This window comes from Diplotaxodon limnothrissa, linkage group LG22 (genome assembly GCF_057381915.1).
Source record: "Diplotaxodon limnothrissa isolate DT_005_m linkage group LG22, D_limnothrissa_male_GT1.1, whole genome shotgun sequence".
NCBI classification, from domain to species: Eukaryota; Metazoa; Chordata; class Actinopteri; order Cichliformes; family Cichlidae; genus Diplotaxodon; species Diplotaxodon limnothrissa.
Window position 1 is genome coordinate 17,192,982 of NC_140616.1, and position 16,129 is coordinate 17,209,110.

The 16,129-nt window shown below is 40.4% G+C and overlaps 1 protein-coding gene across 3 annotated transcripts in view; it reads right to left on the minus strand.

Annotated features, from left to right (window-relative positions):
- atxn1a (ataxin 1a) overlaps positions 1-15,340 on the minus strand; it is a 100,083-nt gene extending 84,743 nt beyond the window's left edge. Inside the window, exons 1-2 of one of the 3 annotated variants that reach the window (XM_085347031.1) lie at positions 15,255-15,340; positions 8,157-8,311 (exon numbers count right to left, since the gene is read on the minus strand). The gene's annotated coding sequence lies outside the window, so the exon portion shown is untranslated. Of the gene's footprint in view, positions 1-8,156; positions 8,312-14,908; positions 15,223-15,254 lie in introns of those variants that run through there. The other 2 variants (XM_085347029.1, XM_085347030.1) reach the window with 2 other exon arrangements.
- Between the last annotated feature and the right edge of the window lie 789 nt (positions 15,341-16,129).

Genomic DNA, 16,129 nt, shown 5'->3' on the forward strand with positions numbered 1-16,129 from the left:
GAGCAGGTGATGTGTTAGGTGGAAGGGGTCAGAAACTATCCTGCTAGCCATTGTGATGGCATAGTATGAAGCTATGGAAGGTAGATCGCAACCAATGATCTCAGAGGCTCTACATGCAATGTTTATAAGCTGTTGTTTGGCTTGAGCTACGATAGCAAATCGGGCTGGGCTGAAAGTAAGCATGCTTACTCTGTAAGCATTTGTCATAGTACAGAATCACATAGCCATTTCTCAAAATCTATCACTAAACTTACATTTTTTTCACATACATGTTGTTTACACTACGGATGTACCGACTGCTTATGTGAATCACATATTGTTCTGATCCCAGCTGGAAAAGATCTAAAGCGAATTCATTTCGGTTCTATGTTGTTTACTACACCACGCACTTGCAGTGTTTAAGTACTGTGCATTTCACCACACAGTCGTGTCCACGCAGTTATCTGCTGTGATGAACCAGTCCGTCTGTTTCTGCGCTATGACGGCATCTCTTTCATATTTGTCTGCATTTACATTCACGCACTGAGGTGCTTTACCTCACTTACCTTTCACAACATCTTATCTCTAAAGCATGCCATTGTTGTCTCTATTTTATCATAATGAAAGCTGAAAAGACTGAACAGCAACTCGAGACGATGATGTCTGCAACAGTTACGCCCTTTCCTGAAATAGCTGTTATGACAGGTGTATTTTGTTCAAGTTCAATGTCCTGAAACAACATGTTTTTTGCATGCTTTAACTCCACCCTTGACCCAAATGGACACATGGATTCTCCTCCCTCTCTCTCCACACCATTTCTCTTGCTTTAGGTAAGAATGTAAATGGTAGCCATAAAATGCCTCTTAAAGGTGTACGCTACCTCAGTGCTCTCAACCTCCACCCTTTCAACAGTTAGGTAGCGTGCCCTGTCAGGTTGCAAATGCACTCAGCTTCATCTCAAGCAGCCCTGCTAGAGATGCTGTGGGGGCAAATAGCTAGGAGAGCTAATGGCACATCATGTAGCATTAAACCGAGCTGACTAGGCGCTGGTATCCAAAACCAAAGCACTGGAGAGGAGGGGGAGAGAGAGCATCTTTTTCCCCTCGAAAAGGCTGTTCCTGAATTTTGAGGCTAAATGAAGGGGAAAGGTCTGACGGGAGAAGAGAAGGGGAGTTACACAGTTACGTTAGTGGTGAATGTTGACATCTGACAGGCAGGCATAGTAAGCACCCATATACAAACTACCAAATCTTCAGTCAGAAATATTATTTCTGAATTTTGAAAAACACACAGTAAAACTAATACAGTTCTCTAACAAATTGTTTTAACAGTGCTGCCCTGCTGTGGCCTTAACGGGCCATGCTATCAGAGGAAAATAGCAGAGAGCACAGAAGCAGTGTCAACAGCAGACAATGAAAGCTAAGCCCAGTCAATTTATTTCCAAGGCTCTTAATTACTGTTATGATCTTATAGCTCTTCACAACGCCTACATTACTAAATGGAAACAATATCACAGCTTAGACCTATGACTGAAACAAGTTAACATTTGCAGAAAAGCCTCAACATGAAGAAGCCCTCGACCTAGATACTTTTAAAGGGATCCACCTGCCAGACTTCAGTTGAAGCCATTTGAACTGTGGTTTAGTTTCTCTAATAGACTGTCAGACCGTTAAACAACAGGCCAGGGCCGGAAAATCATATCTGGAGCAACACACCACTTAAGTGGGGATTCCACCTTAAATGGTTCCCAAAGAGAAGGGAAGTGTTTATGGGGGATGGGGGATCAGGCCAGGTTCTAGGCGTCTATGTTAGGGTGTGCAGCTAGAAATAACATGTGGGTCAGAGACGAAGACTGAAGGTTAGAGCAGGCAATAGTAACTCGCAGGTTCCTAGTCTGCAGTCTCACAGAGAAAGGGAGAGAGAGCGTGCCAGGTGTCGTCCAGATTGGATGTCAGTCCATCTCTGCAGTGTTTCTGACCGGTCGTTCTGCACCGATGGAAGCACTGAGCTGAACATTAACTGCTCTCTGTAACTGTGTGCTGAAACCTCCAGCACTAGATTTTCCCGAATCAATTAAATTACGCGCAATACCTGCAACATTATGCTGAAATTCAAGCCCTGTAGACATACTGCAAACAGTACACGGGTATTTTTAAATACTGCACATGTATGCATGCATTACCAGATGTAAGAGAGTTCCCGTAAGAGGGAAGTTACAAAGTTCCCTTAAGAGCAGTCAAAGTTAGGGAATGTACAAAAACAGAAAAGTTTTTGGTGCTTAGTAATTTCCCATTAGGGAACTTTCTTTTTCTACCACAGGTAATTCCCTTGGGCAAGTCCCTGTGGATAGGTGTGTACGCTGGCTATAGCACAGTATCCGTGCACATATTTTCAAATATATGCTGATACTGAGCTGCATGTAAGGTTGTTAATGTCTGATCTCAATAAGAGTTAGATTATTCATGGCCATCCCGTACGTGTTGTTTCTTACTCTGTGTTCATGACGGCCTTACTGCATGTTAGTATGAGTGTCTACAAGAACGGCTCACTTTAAACAATATCTATACCCATAGCAGGTATGAGACTGGGCCCCGTTAGTCTGAGCTCTCTGGCAGCTAATATTAGATGCTAGTGTCAGAGAATTGGACCTGGTCTGGCCACAGTGAAACCTTACATTGACCTCATTTATCTGTGTCATAGCTCATCAGCTGGCCTGCCACACAGTCACCCACTGTTGAACACACTCACGAAAACATGACTGAGCTGCAGCATCCACAAAAACTAACACACAAATGCCTGAATAAATGCACACAAATATACAGCTATAAAACTGAAGACACAAAAATAATAGAAAGCAGAGTTGAGGAGCAGGCATTTTTTAGGCCACATTATACTAAATTACAACTTTCTGATTATTCTTTTGTCTTATTTTGACATTTTTTGTTCCTGCATTTTGATTTATTGTGACCACAAGATGCAATTTATTCCCATTTCTGTTTCCCCATTTTGGTTAAGTTGTGCACACACAATAATAAGAGCTGTCGGACAGCCCAGGCAGTCTCCCTTTTACTTTGTTGGAATGATATTCACAAATTTAAGCTTTCCAAATCAATAACTCATGAGCAAATTGTTGGTAAAACACGGGCGGCTCCTCTTTGTAGCCACAGCACGGCGAATAACAAGCTGCAACTTCATTTTCAACAAGAGGAGGCGTCTCTCCACGTGCACCCAACCGACCCTCTACAACACCGATACTACAAATACTACAAAAATTATAAATAACTTCACTCCTTCACAGTCGTGTCAGAAAAATCACTTCACACATGAACGGTCTCCTGTTTTACCAGCTATGTCTTTCCTCCATATGGCAGCTCCCAGGCTCCGTACACATCTACACATAATATATACAGTTTTTGTTTTTCTCAACTCAGGGAATTATTTCTAAACTTGAGAACAAAGATCGCATTATCTTGCAAAACACCATTCCAATCAAATCAATAATAGAAGCGTGACGCTATTAAAAAAAGCATAGAAGAGAAAACTGTTATAGACGGTAAAACAGCAGGAAGAAAATGAATTCTCTTTATTGTACAGAAATGAATTCCTATAATTGTCTTGCACCATACTTGTATCAACTCACTCAAAGCAGGAGTGATGCTACCACCGTACAAGTCAGCTCTCATCACCCAGTAATGCATACAATACAGTGACTTTCATCAAACAAGAACTGCGGGCCACTGGTTTACAGTGCCAACCAAATTTATTAGACCACCACCCAATGTAATCTTTATACCACAGCTGCACTAAATTACTGATCATTATCAAAATATTTTATCACATTTCTTTTATTAAAATGATATTTTTAATGGCAAAACTATAAAGATTTTCCAATTTACTGTTATACAAACAACAAAAATCTGAAAAAATCTTTTTAATTAAGATGCCAAATTACAGTTATTTACTTGCATTCCTCAATAGAGGGTGGCTGTAGCTCAGCACATAGAGCACATAGATTGTCTACTGATTGGAACGGTGGTAGTTCGATTCCCACAAGTGTCTGTGCGACGGATTCATTCGAGTGTGAATTCATGTTAGTTAGTTTGGATGTTCTACTTCTCGGTCCAGTGTGCCGGCTCGAATGTGGGTACGAAAATGTGATTTATTCTTTTAAATTTGCGTTTTCTTGTTTTTATGACAGGTGGTGTAATAAATTTGTCAAGTGCTGTAACTTTGTGAAAATATTTTCTAGTCTAATGCCGATGGAAGAGAATAACAAACTAAAAAGAAAAGACACTTTCTCCAAAGAGGTCCTGAAACTGTAATTGGGAATGGACTCCTGGGGATCGCGGCCGGGCAAGTATCATCCTGGATCGCTCCGAAGGAGTGTTTTAGCACACCTCCCTGACTGTCACAGCCAAATGACCCTGTTCCAATGTCATGAGCTTACTACATAGCTAAAGGAAAGGCCAGAAATAATAGCCAGCGAGTCAGTCAGTCAGACATGTACCCTGAAAGCTTGTCAGAAAGCTAGCCTGCAGCCAAGTATCAAGCCAAATGTCCAGCCAGATGAGGCTGACCCAAAGCCAGCCATCCAGTATAAAGGTGAACTAGCCAAGCCGCAGCTACCAGCCAGACATGGAGCCAGCTGGACTGACATACAGATAGACAGAGAAATGCAGCACTGCACCCAGCTCTATTCAAACCACACCACAGATTTGTCAGAGGAAATAGTTTCAGTGTTGCAGACACTGTTTTAAATACTGCTTGTGGTTTAGTTGCACAGACTTGTCTCGACCTGTTATCAAGTGTTTGCCCATGTATGGCCCAGGCCATATGCTTAACCATGATTTTTTGTTCAGTTCAGTTCAGTTCATTTTTATTTCAAACATTTCAAACATGTGCCTTCACAATCATTACAAAATATCATTCCATTATTTGTTTGAAAAGGAGTAGGCTGAAGTATTTACTTATTTGTCCCTACCCCCTCAAGTTTTACCTCTCATTCATTTAATTTTTTTTTGTCTTAAATTAAACAAACAACATATGAAACATATAAACATATGAAGTAAAACAAAACATAACATACATAAATCAAAAACAAGAAATTAGCAAGCCCCACCACAGTATAGTTTCTTTCATATGAAAAATACAGAATGTGTATATTTGCAGATACACAAGTTATGGAAAAACAACAAACCAAAACAAAACAAAAAACAAAAAAACAACCAAAAAAGAACCGCAACACCATTACCAGCAACATTACCGTCCTGGGTTAACCCCGTTTTCTTCATTCTTATACTTATTTAAAATTAGGTTTTTATATTTTACTTTAAACTGTTTTATGTTTTGACTGTCTTTTATTTCTTCTGTTAGACTGTTCCATAATTTAACTCCTGCAATTGAGATAGACATAGTTCTTAAAGTTGTTCTAGCACTTTGTATTTTTAAATTCCATTTCCCTCTTAAGTTATACCCACCTTCTCTTTCTATGAACAATTTACAGATTTCTTTGGGAAGCAATTTATTTCTGACTTTATACATTATTTGCGCTGTTTTAAGCTTCACCAAGTCTTGGAATTTAATAGCTTGCATTTTGACAAAGAGTGCATTTGTATGGTCCCTGTACCCTACATTATTTATTAATCTAATGGCCCTTTTCTGTATTATAGTTATTGTTTGTGTGTTACTTTTGTATGTGTTTCCCCAGACCTCTACACAGTAGCTCATATATGGCAGTAGTAAAGCACAGTATAAAATGTGCAGTGCTTTCTGATCCAACATATGTTTTGCTTTTCCCAGGACGGCAATGCCCCGTGCCAATTTCCCCCGAACATAAGTAATGTGTGGCTTCCAACAGAGCTTGTGGTCAATGATCACCCCAAGAAATTTTATTTCATTTACTCTTTCTAAATATACATTGTCAACACATATTTCTACTTCGATGTTTTTCTTTTGGTTTCCAAACAACATAAATTTGGTTTTATCGAGATTCAATGATAATTTATTTATATCAAACCACTTCTTTAATATCGTTAATTCCTGTGTGATCATTTCCAAAACCTGTGGCAATTCCCCACCTGCACACAGTATATTTGTGTCATCTGCAAATATTACAAACTTTAAAATCTCCGATACTCTGCAGATATCATTTAAGTACATAATAAACATTTTTGGACCCAGTACTGAACCTTGAGGTACTCCACAAGCTATATCCATCAAATTAGATTTATATTCATTTATTTGTACATATTGTTGCCTATTCCCTACATAGCTTTTTAACCATTCCAAAACCACTCCCCTAAACCCGTACTTTTCCAGTTTTTTTAATAGAATTTCATGATTAACAGTATCAAACGCCTTCTTTAGATCTAAGAAAACTCCGAGCGCATACCTCTTATTATCCATACATTCCGTTATCTTTTCCATTAAATCTATCAGTGCCAAAGCTGTTGATCTGTTGTTTCTGAACCCATACTGACTATCTGTCATTAATTCATATTTTTCCACAAAACTGTCAAATCTTTTTATGAAGAGTTTTTCCAGTATCTTAGAGAACTGGGAGAGTATTGACACTGGTCTATAGTTTGTAAAATTATGTCTTTCACCGGTTTTGTAAATGGGAATAACTTTAGCAACTTTCATTTTTTGTGGAAAAACTCCTTTTTGAAACGACAAGTTGAATATATATTTTAATGGTTTTACGATACCATCAATAACTGTCTTTACCGTTACCATATCAATATCATTCCAGTCTGTACTGGTTTTGTTCTTAAGTCCTCTAACCATGTCATAAATCTCTTTCTCTTCCACTGCTCTTAAAAACATTGAGCTACTATTCCTTTCAATATTTTCACCAGTGTCCCTTTCTATTCCATCAACCTTTATTTCTTCTGCCAGTTTTGGCCCTATGTTTACGAAGAATTCATTAAAGCCATTTACTATCTCCTCCATGTTATTAATACTTCTTGTCCCTTCTATAAAGTACCCAGGGTAATCATTATTCCTTGATTCATTTTTGATTATTCTGTTTAATACATTCCATATATCTCTTGTGTTATCTTTATTGTGTTCTAACCTTTTAATGTAATACTCTCTTTTACAGGATCTCATTATATTAGTTAATTTATTTTTGTAAGTTTTATACTTCATTTCAGTTTCTATTGTTCTCTTTTTTATGAATTCTCGATATAAGGTATTCTTTTTTTTGCTGGCATTTTGTAGTCCTTTTGTCAAAGGTGGCATGATTTTTTGTTACTACATATCGGTGCAATGTCAAAAAAAGGATAGAGAGAGCATCTAGCCCTTATTTGAATTCTCGTCTTTACTCCACATGCCACGTCATGGACCATCAATGAAATGACAGGCAGCATAGTTTTCTGGTGCATTGCACTGACCCTGGCCTTACAAGGAGTAAACAGTAGTAATGGAAAGCAATTTTTTGCCAAGAATAACACTGGTGAAGGGTGGGTTTTGGTATTCCAGGGATTGTTTCTATCACTGGCCATTTTCCTGTTATTGAATTCCTCTCACTCAATGCATATCCTTCTGGCTCAGACTTAAGTCATTGTTGATACCCACACACCCACTTTGCAACTGGGGACATGGGGCTTTTGCTACCCACTGAGGTAAATCCAGCAAAAATAGAGGTGCACTTAGAGTCACTTTAACTGGAATTCACAATTCAAACAAGTTAGCGTGATGTAATGGACTCTCTGCATGTCCAGACACCTTCATTTCCAGCTCGGTCTACAGTTTGTTAAACTTTAAGGTTTAATTTGCAAATGGGAAATTACAAAACGACTGCCTCATACTAGACTGGTTTACATGACATAACTGAATGCATGAATACAAAAAGCGACTTGCAAGAACGGGTATAATGTTCTTTGTAATTGAAAAGATGAAAGGAAGAATTTGAATGGCATGGTCCAATTCGGTTTATCCAGCTGTCTGGGATGACTAATAAAGCTAACCATGACCTGATGTAATCAATTATAGCACAAGTAACAGTGTATTTTGATTAATTAACGTAGTACTGCCCCATAAATCAGCTCCAATAAAGTCAGAATGAGCACAAGAATTCATTAGTTGTTAACCTTGTGCCATAACCTTCACCCAAACAGTATTTGTGAATGTAATGTAGAACTCATTACATTTGTGCTCCAATGAATGTACATTACCCCAATTCCTAACATTCTCTCTATCTATCTGGCTGTGTCCCAGGTTGTCAGCTTATCCCTGTCCCGAGCCTGAAGCTCTGCTGGGGAAAAGAAGAGTCTGCAGGAGCTGTCTGCCTGCCAGTCAGCGTCAACTCCCCTCTGTAATCCTCTACTGCCTTTAATAAGGAAGAGAAGAGAAGAGAAGAGAAGAGAAGAGAAGAGAAGAGAAGAGAAGAGAAGAGAAGAGAAGAGAAGAGAAGAGAAGAGAAGGATTTTGTAGTTTGGAGATAAGTAGGAATATTTTTTTGAAATAAGCAAATTAACAATTTTAGCAACAAAACCAGATTTCAATGATCCCACCAAATGTTTTGTGGCTCTTTCAAGCCTCATCTTAAAGAGACACTCCTCTGTTACGCCCTATATAAAACCAATAACACATACACATTCCCTACTAATAGCTGAGCCGTTACCTGTTTGGTTCTCCTTCATTTATTTTAGCATTCAAAAGGCCCACGACTAAAACTTTTCGTTCCTTATTGGAAAAGAGATAACAAGCGGGAGCATGGTGAATGAACTACTGCATGTTCACCTGCCTTTCATTTATAGTTCAGGGGATCTTACTGGCTTACAGATTCAAATTCGTAGCCTGCGTGCTCGTCATTTACCTATTATTCTGTTTTTATTTATACACCCTGGAGTTTAGACTATTTCAGCCTTTTACACCGTTTTCCTGGAAAACAGACGACCCTATATCATGTCAGCTCCACTGGCAGCCATTACAGAGCGAAAAGCCAAAGTAAGTCCCAAAGCCAGCTTCCCTGTTTCACATGGTTATTGAGCCATACAGCAGCTTATCGACCCGACAGCGTAACACAAGTTTGTAGGATGGCTTTAGTCCTCTCTCCCTCTATTTAACTTCCTCTGTCTGTCTCGTTCGCTCATTCGGGCACTGGGACTATCTTGGTCATTCAGAAGATTGGTATTGATTAGCCACTTCAAAATAAAGACGGTAAGCATAGAAACAGGGTCACAAAGGCTCTAATGTCTGAGCACACACACACAAGGATCAACGAATGCTGCAAAGTGGCAAACAAGAGCAATCCTTTCTTAGGTCCTCTAATGTCGTGATAGCTGTACACTAATAAACTAAACTATGATCGGGACAAATACTGGCAAATAGCGCAAGCAAACAGTGGCATGTTTTTCACTCTTCCTGCAGATTCAAGGGCACAAACGACAGATTAAGGAACACAGGACTGTACACTAGTCAATAAAAAAAACATGATAACACATGGTGAAGTGTTCTGGCACAAGGAAACGTTCATTGATCCCCTTAATAGCAGCATACTGTACGTGAATGTGTCCTTTATCTCGAGTGCGTGCATGTGTACTCGCCGCACTCGTGAATAGAGGAGGATAAAACGAAAAGCTGAAAAGGTCTGAGCACACCGCACAGTTCAACAAGACAGCTCGATCGCTTGATCTGCCCCCATCCCCACCCACTGCTCTCTACCTTTTTAAAACCATTTTTCCTCACACACTTTATTTTGTTGGTCCCTCATAGCTCACCTCACTGGCTTTTTGTCATTCTTTTCGGGCTCACCTCATTCGATCCCACACTTCTGAGCTTTTTTTTTTTATTATACCCCTGCATTTCTGACCAACACTGTTTCCTTTCTGTCAATTTCTCGGGTAACTTTTAGCAGAAAAGGAGAAAACCACAGATTAACTCGCAACTGCGGTCTGGTGTGAATGCGGCATCGTTTTCATTATCCCACAGCAAATAACATTTTTTTGTGTTACAGCAACAGACATAAAGGTGTTTAGTGACTATTCTGAACATTGTGGCTTGGTAAGGCAGTTCTGGCACCTGATTTGGATGCTTGATGATGGAGAACTACCAGAAAGCCAAGTGGGAAAGGTCAGCGTAGGACCCACTGGAGAGATTAAGCTCAACTTTGACACGGGAGTAGCTGAGGATCCCCAGGGACAAACTGGAGAAAGTTGCAGGAACAGCACTGCCCGGAAGCCGTTCGCGCAATAGTCACAACAGTTTATTAACTGACTTGTCTTCATGGGCGCAAACTGTAGCGGTAAACAACAAAACCACACTAGGAGGCACGCAGCGGCACCACAAGTCACAAGACTTTCGGCAAAATGAGACTGAAGTTGGAATACCACACATTAGTTTCGCTTTTAGATATTCTACTGTGAGATTTTAAACTCAACTTTCATTTTCACTCACTGCTTCTTTAGGTTGAGGCACCAAACTACACGGGTAGATCTAAGCGCCCGATAAGGATTTTGGTTCAGGTTGAAACACTTTTCCCACGTGAAGGCATGAAACGTATTTCAAATCGAAACTCAAGAGTCATGCCACAATTTTTAAAAAATTTGCAAATTTCTTTTTTTGTAGCCTCAAGTAGTCTCAAAAATCACATGTAATTTATATGATAATTTTATTGTCTTTTTTAGGCATAAAAATACTGCCAATTAGAATTTACAATACATTTCTATGACAAATCCCACTTTATTTATGGCATTTTTGCACTACAAGTGGATCAGTGCAACTTGTCAAATTTTCTGTGCAACCCAATGTAAAGAGTAAGCATTTTGTTCCACATAATGGCTCAATAGAGACACACAGAAACACGCAGACACCTGTTTCGCACATTTGTCGATCTATTTGATCCTCCCACCCATCATTCACTCAGAGTATTAAACCAATCATTACCTGGAAATGATCTCTCTTTATGTCTTTCTCACAAACACACACAAACACACTGACACAAAATCTCCCGCTCATTTCCACACACGCGCACACACACACACAGCGCAAGTTCCAAAGACGACACTCTAGCGTGATCTAGCAGATGTGTGTATTCATGTGTGTTTGACGGTGTGAGTCCGTGCACACATATGGCAAATGAGCCAAGCTCAGTTAAATGACTTGTGATTAGGACATTGGCTTCTAATTGCCACTCATTACCATTTGAAAGTGAGTGGCGGCTCAAATCAAAGGCTATAGCAGCAGTGGTAAAGTGTGCGCATGTGTGCGTGCGTGCGGCGGGAGAGCGGCTGAAGCAGCATGCCTGATTCACAGCCGCACGACTTGTACAACAGTTTGGACTTTTGCTTCATACTTTTCCTTACAAGTAAGGCAACGCTTTTTGGAGAAATGTGGGTAAAAAATATTCTGAAACTCAAACAAACTCAATCTAAAACTCTTTGAAATTCAAACTGTAACTAGCACAACAAAATCTAAGTTTACTTTTCAGCATCTCATGGTAACAGTCTTGGATTAGCACTGGGCAAATCGCTGCCACTCTACCTAAATCACTACAACACCCTCTGCTTACCTCCCTTCTAAAAATCTGCCCGTCTTCCCTTTATATTAACACCTCCCTTCTGCTCAAGCATTCATAATGCATCTATCTTCCAGCCATAAGCTGTTTTCACACCGGAACACCAGAGTCTGGAGAATCAGGTGAGCACACTGGCGGAAGTTGCTCATTTTCACAGGTAGCACACAGCAGGAGACAGACCCGTCCATAAGCATTCTTACCACCAGAAACATTCTGAGCGGTTCAGGCAAAGCTGCTGCCTGTGGAAGGTGCAGGGGACGGGACAAAAGGCAACCAGTTGCTCGCGCTGCACGCTGTCAGCCATCATACAGCGGTGGATATTTGCGTGCTAAAAATGCACCGCGGTGGATTAACATCTATAAAGCTTCAGTCGTGAACAGTTCCTGGACGCCTCTAGTTGACCTCGCTAGCAGAGAAATTTATTTCAATTAAAAAGACCTTTCCATGGCATCCCACAGGGACTAACACCGGATCCCACTCACTTCATTATCCACATCCTTCCCATCATTATACATGAATCCATCCCTTGTTAAAGATTTGAAGCTGAGCTGTGTATTTCCCGAGTACCTCTTGGATGCGACCCCTTCCTCTCTTCTCCAACCTGCTGTATTTAATACCAGTCACACATAAAAAATACATAATAGTTTCAGTATGGTTAATAAAGACTTAATGGCCATGTTGTTAAGTGCAAATACAACAGCCAATCACATGCCACCAACTCAATGCATCTGCGTGTTCGAAAGGGTCTGACCAAATACCAGTACCTAAAAAATGGCTGGCAGTGTCGATTATGTATTTTTTTTTACAGAAAAGAGACAAAAGTCAAACTAGTGTGCATTATTTTTTCTTCACACTTTTTCTGCTGTCTTTCTGAATAAATAAGCAATCCAAATTATTTATTATTAAACAATAAAAGTAATTATAAAGTAGGGCTGCCACAAACGATTATTTTGATAGTCGACTAGTCACCGATTATTTATGCGATTAGTCGACTAATCAGATCATCATCCACTGGACGTAAAACTACAGCTTATTGCACCAGCAGCATCTGCTCTTCTATAACTATCATTAGCTTACAGCTTTAAGCTTTTAAGGTGCTAACTAAAAATAAAGACAAGATGATAGTTTATTCAATTTTAATGAAATTTGCAGATTGTTTCGGTAAAGTTGAATAAACTCCTTGCTATCTAAAATATAACAGGACACCGGAGTATATTCTCCAGCATCGCACACTTCTGATAATCAGCTGTCTGCTTGACGTTTATTCAGCTGTGTAAAAACTATAACTTTAATCTCAGCCAAACCGATTTACTCAGGAACAAATAAAATACTAAAAAAAAAAAAAAAAAAAAAAAAAGCCAAACAACAACATTTTTAATTTATCTAAGTGACTCATATATATTTAACCTGAGTCACGAAAGACGGCGGTGGGTTTGAAAACAATTTGCCGGGAGTCCGGTGTTCTCACGGCGCTAGTGACCTAGCCCCCGGATAGCTATCGAGCTAGTGGGTAACAGACGTCTCCGAAAACGTCGGAGCGCTTTTGAAAATATGTGGTGTCCTGATAAACTGAGCCGATATTTGAGGTTTACACAGCTACATTCTCGCCTGAAAATATGTTAAACGTTTATTTTGTGACCCAGAAAGAATAATAAGAGTAATATTAAAACTAACTAGCTACCGCCATTGTTGGAAACTAAGCTGGGCCGCGCTATGAATTCTGGGACACAGCTGCTTCTTCTTCTTCGGGGTTTAACGGCAGCTGGCATCCTTGTACATGCAGTGCTGCCATCTTCTGTTTCAGTCCGTTATTACACTCTTAAATCCTGCTATTATTCCTGCGTCTTTTGCGATCTTACAAAGCTTCAAACGACACGTCGACTATTAAATCAGTCGTCGACGATTTTGATAGTCGACGTAATCGTGACTAGTCGACAAATCGTGGCAGCCCTATTATAAAGTAACTTCACACTGATCTATGAATATTTTTCCACACCATGTACCACATGAAGGTGTTTCTAAATGTGTGTTTCACTGCACTGACACAAATGTTGGAAGCTTGTATATGGGATTTATGGCAACCACGAGATCACATTTCTTTCAGTACTTGGACAACAACAATCACAGGCAGTGCAGATAAAATCTGAAACATGTGTTTACAGGCATGAGTCAAAGCAAGCAAGGAATTTAATTAATGGGTCACTCGTACGTTTGTGCTCGCATCCTCCACGGAGGACAGAAGTTCTTGAACTAGCGACAGCACTAACAGAAATGTCCAACACCATAAAACAGGTAAGTAATAACACCGGAGCCGACGGGCTGCACTGACTCTATAGGTTCACTCTGCAAGTGTTTGCTAACACACAGTGGCTGCAAGTGAGTGAATTACAAGAACCATGGAATAAAACAGAAAGTGTGTTTTTACTGAAAGCTGCAGATTCAAATTTGTTGGTGTTGCAATATTTTCTATTTCTTTCAGTAACACGTTTAAAAAGTAGCAAAACAAGCCTTTTAGATAGAAAGCAAGTTTAACCACGATCACAGCTGTCTGCTGAGATATCTCTGTGTTGAAAGCGCTCTATGGGGTGTCCAGTCATTCATTGCTTAAGGCTACAGGACAGGCTTCAAAGATGAAAATGACATAATCAACAAGTAATGCAAACCCACTTCTGTTTTTTCGTGTTTTTCCTATAAATTGCACAGATATCATCAGAAAAGAGGAAGACTTAAGCATGCAGCTGGTGGAAAGAAGCGCAGCTTTTTTCTTTCTTTTTCTTTTTTTAATCTTGAGCATTCACTTTGTCAATCAGTCTGCTGCCATTAGGAATGCTCGTTAAAAAACTATAGTGTGAGTGAAAGCATTGGCTACCACTTGGGATGCATAGCCTACCCTGCTCTGAGGTGTAAACAGAGTAAAAATAGCTTGCTATCACAGGCTTCCCTACAGTCCCGTTATATAATGGTCCATGCTAGGATGAATGACATCACGGGTAGTCCTGCAATCACAAACCGTATGTCCTTTACAACCAGCTGGCAACGTAAAACATTGTGTAGTATTACGTGCGCAACAATAAATGCTTCCTAAGAATCGAAACATGCAAAACACCTGCGGTTACGCTTTTTTTTTTTTTATCTAGAAATCATATGGACTGTGGTTAGTAGTTCGCCTCCTTTCGTGTGGAGAAAACACTTCCGCGATAGTGAAACGTAGATTTAAAAAAAATGTAACGCTTTCCCCTGACAGTCCCTGTCAATAAGAAAAGAGTTCAGAAGAAGACCTATGTGGCCCGAAGCGACATTATTCGGACATGTCCGACAAAGAAATAGTCTGCAAAGAGGAAATGTTTTGAGCCGAGGTCGAGTGGCGCAGTTACTGGAAGTACAGCGCCTGCCCGACTCCCAACTCACCCGGCGGACGCGCTCCTCGCTCGGTCAGAATCCAGCCGAACCTCCGCCCCTCTTTCGTCCCATTTAAACAACACTTTGCGTTGTTTAAATGGGACGTTTCCAAATGACAAGTATACCCACCCACAGCCCTCGTGGCCGCGTACTGTGTGGTCACTTAAAAATAGGTCAGAGTGCGAAGTAAACATTTTCTAAGGCTTTGAAGTAAACCAGAGCTTCAGCGCCACCCTTCCCAGTTCTTCCAGCCATTTTTTTAAATTTAGCCAGCTCCAAAAGAGAAGAGTGGCAACGTCAAAACGGTGACAGGTTGGCGAAACCGGCTCTGTGGAAATAGTTTTGTGCGACTTACTGCGGGGTGTAGCGGGCTGTTGAGTTTGTGTCTCTCCTTGTTGCCAGGGCTCCCCTGCTCTGCTCCGGCGCTGACGGTGGAAAGCGTCTCCCCTCCTAATGATGTCTGCAGCGCTCAGCTAATAGCTCTCTGCCCCCACCTTCAGAGAGAGAGAGAGAGAGAGCGGGGGAGGGAGGGCGAGAGAGAAGTTCAAATCTGGAGCAGTTTGTAAACTACTCATGCAAAAATATGAGAGCTCGGAGCACAGAAAGCAGTCACAGAGCTACAAGAGAGGTTCACTGACATTGCCAGAGTGTGGGAATACACAGTATTCCTTTATTGGTAAGATTGTTTTACTCACAGTGGAGATTGGGCTGCGTTTTCAGGAGCAAATGCAAAAGCGCGCTGTGTGAAAGGAAGAATGGTTAATATTAGTATTATTATTTCTGTTTAACTCAGCCTCACTCAAAAAGTGGCTTCTCAGCAGTGTAAACACTTTATCTGCAATACAACCCCGCACAGCTCAACATTGAGTTTATATTACAAAAGTAAAATTCTGAGGCATTTATACTTAAGGCTTAAAAAGGGGGGATCTATTAATCAATATTTCTGTGTCAAAATGATCCCACACTGCTTCAATAATGTTGAGGTCCGGGCTCTGAGGGCCAAATCCATGACTGATCATGCTCCATTGTTTGTTTTTTCTAACCAGGTATGTATTTATTGCATTGGCAGTGTGTTTGGGATCACTGTCATGATGAGAAATGAAGCTGTTGCCAACCAGCTGGTTTTCAAATGGTATTGCTTGGTGGATTAAAATCTGATGGCACTTTCCCTTCTCTCAGAATGACTCCTTGACAGCCTCCCGTCCACAGAGACCATTTCTGATGAGGCTT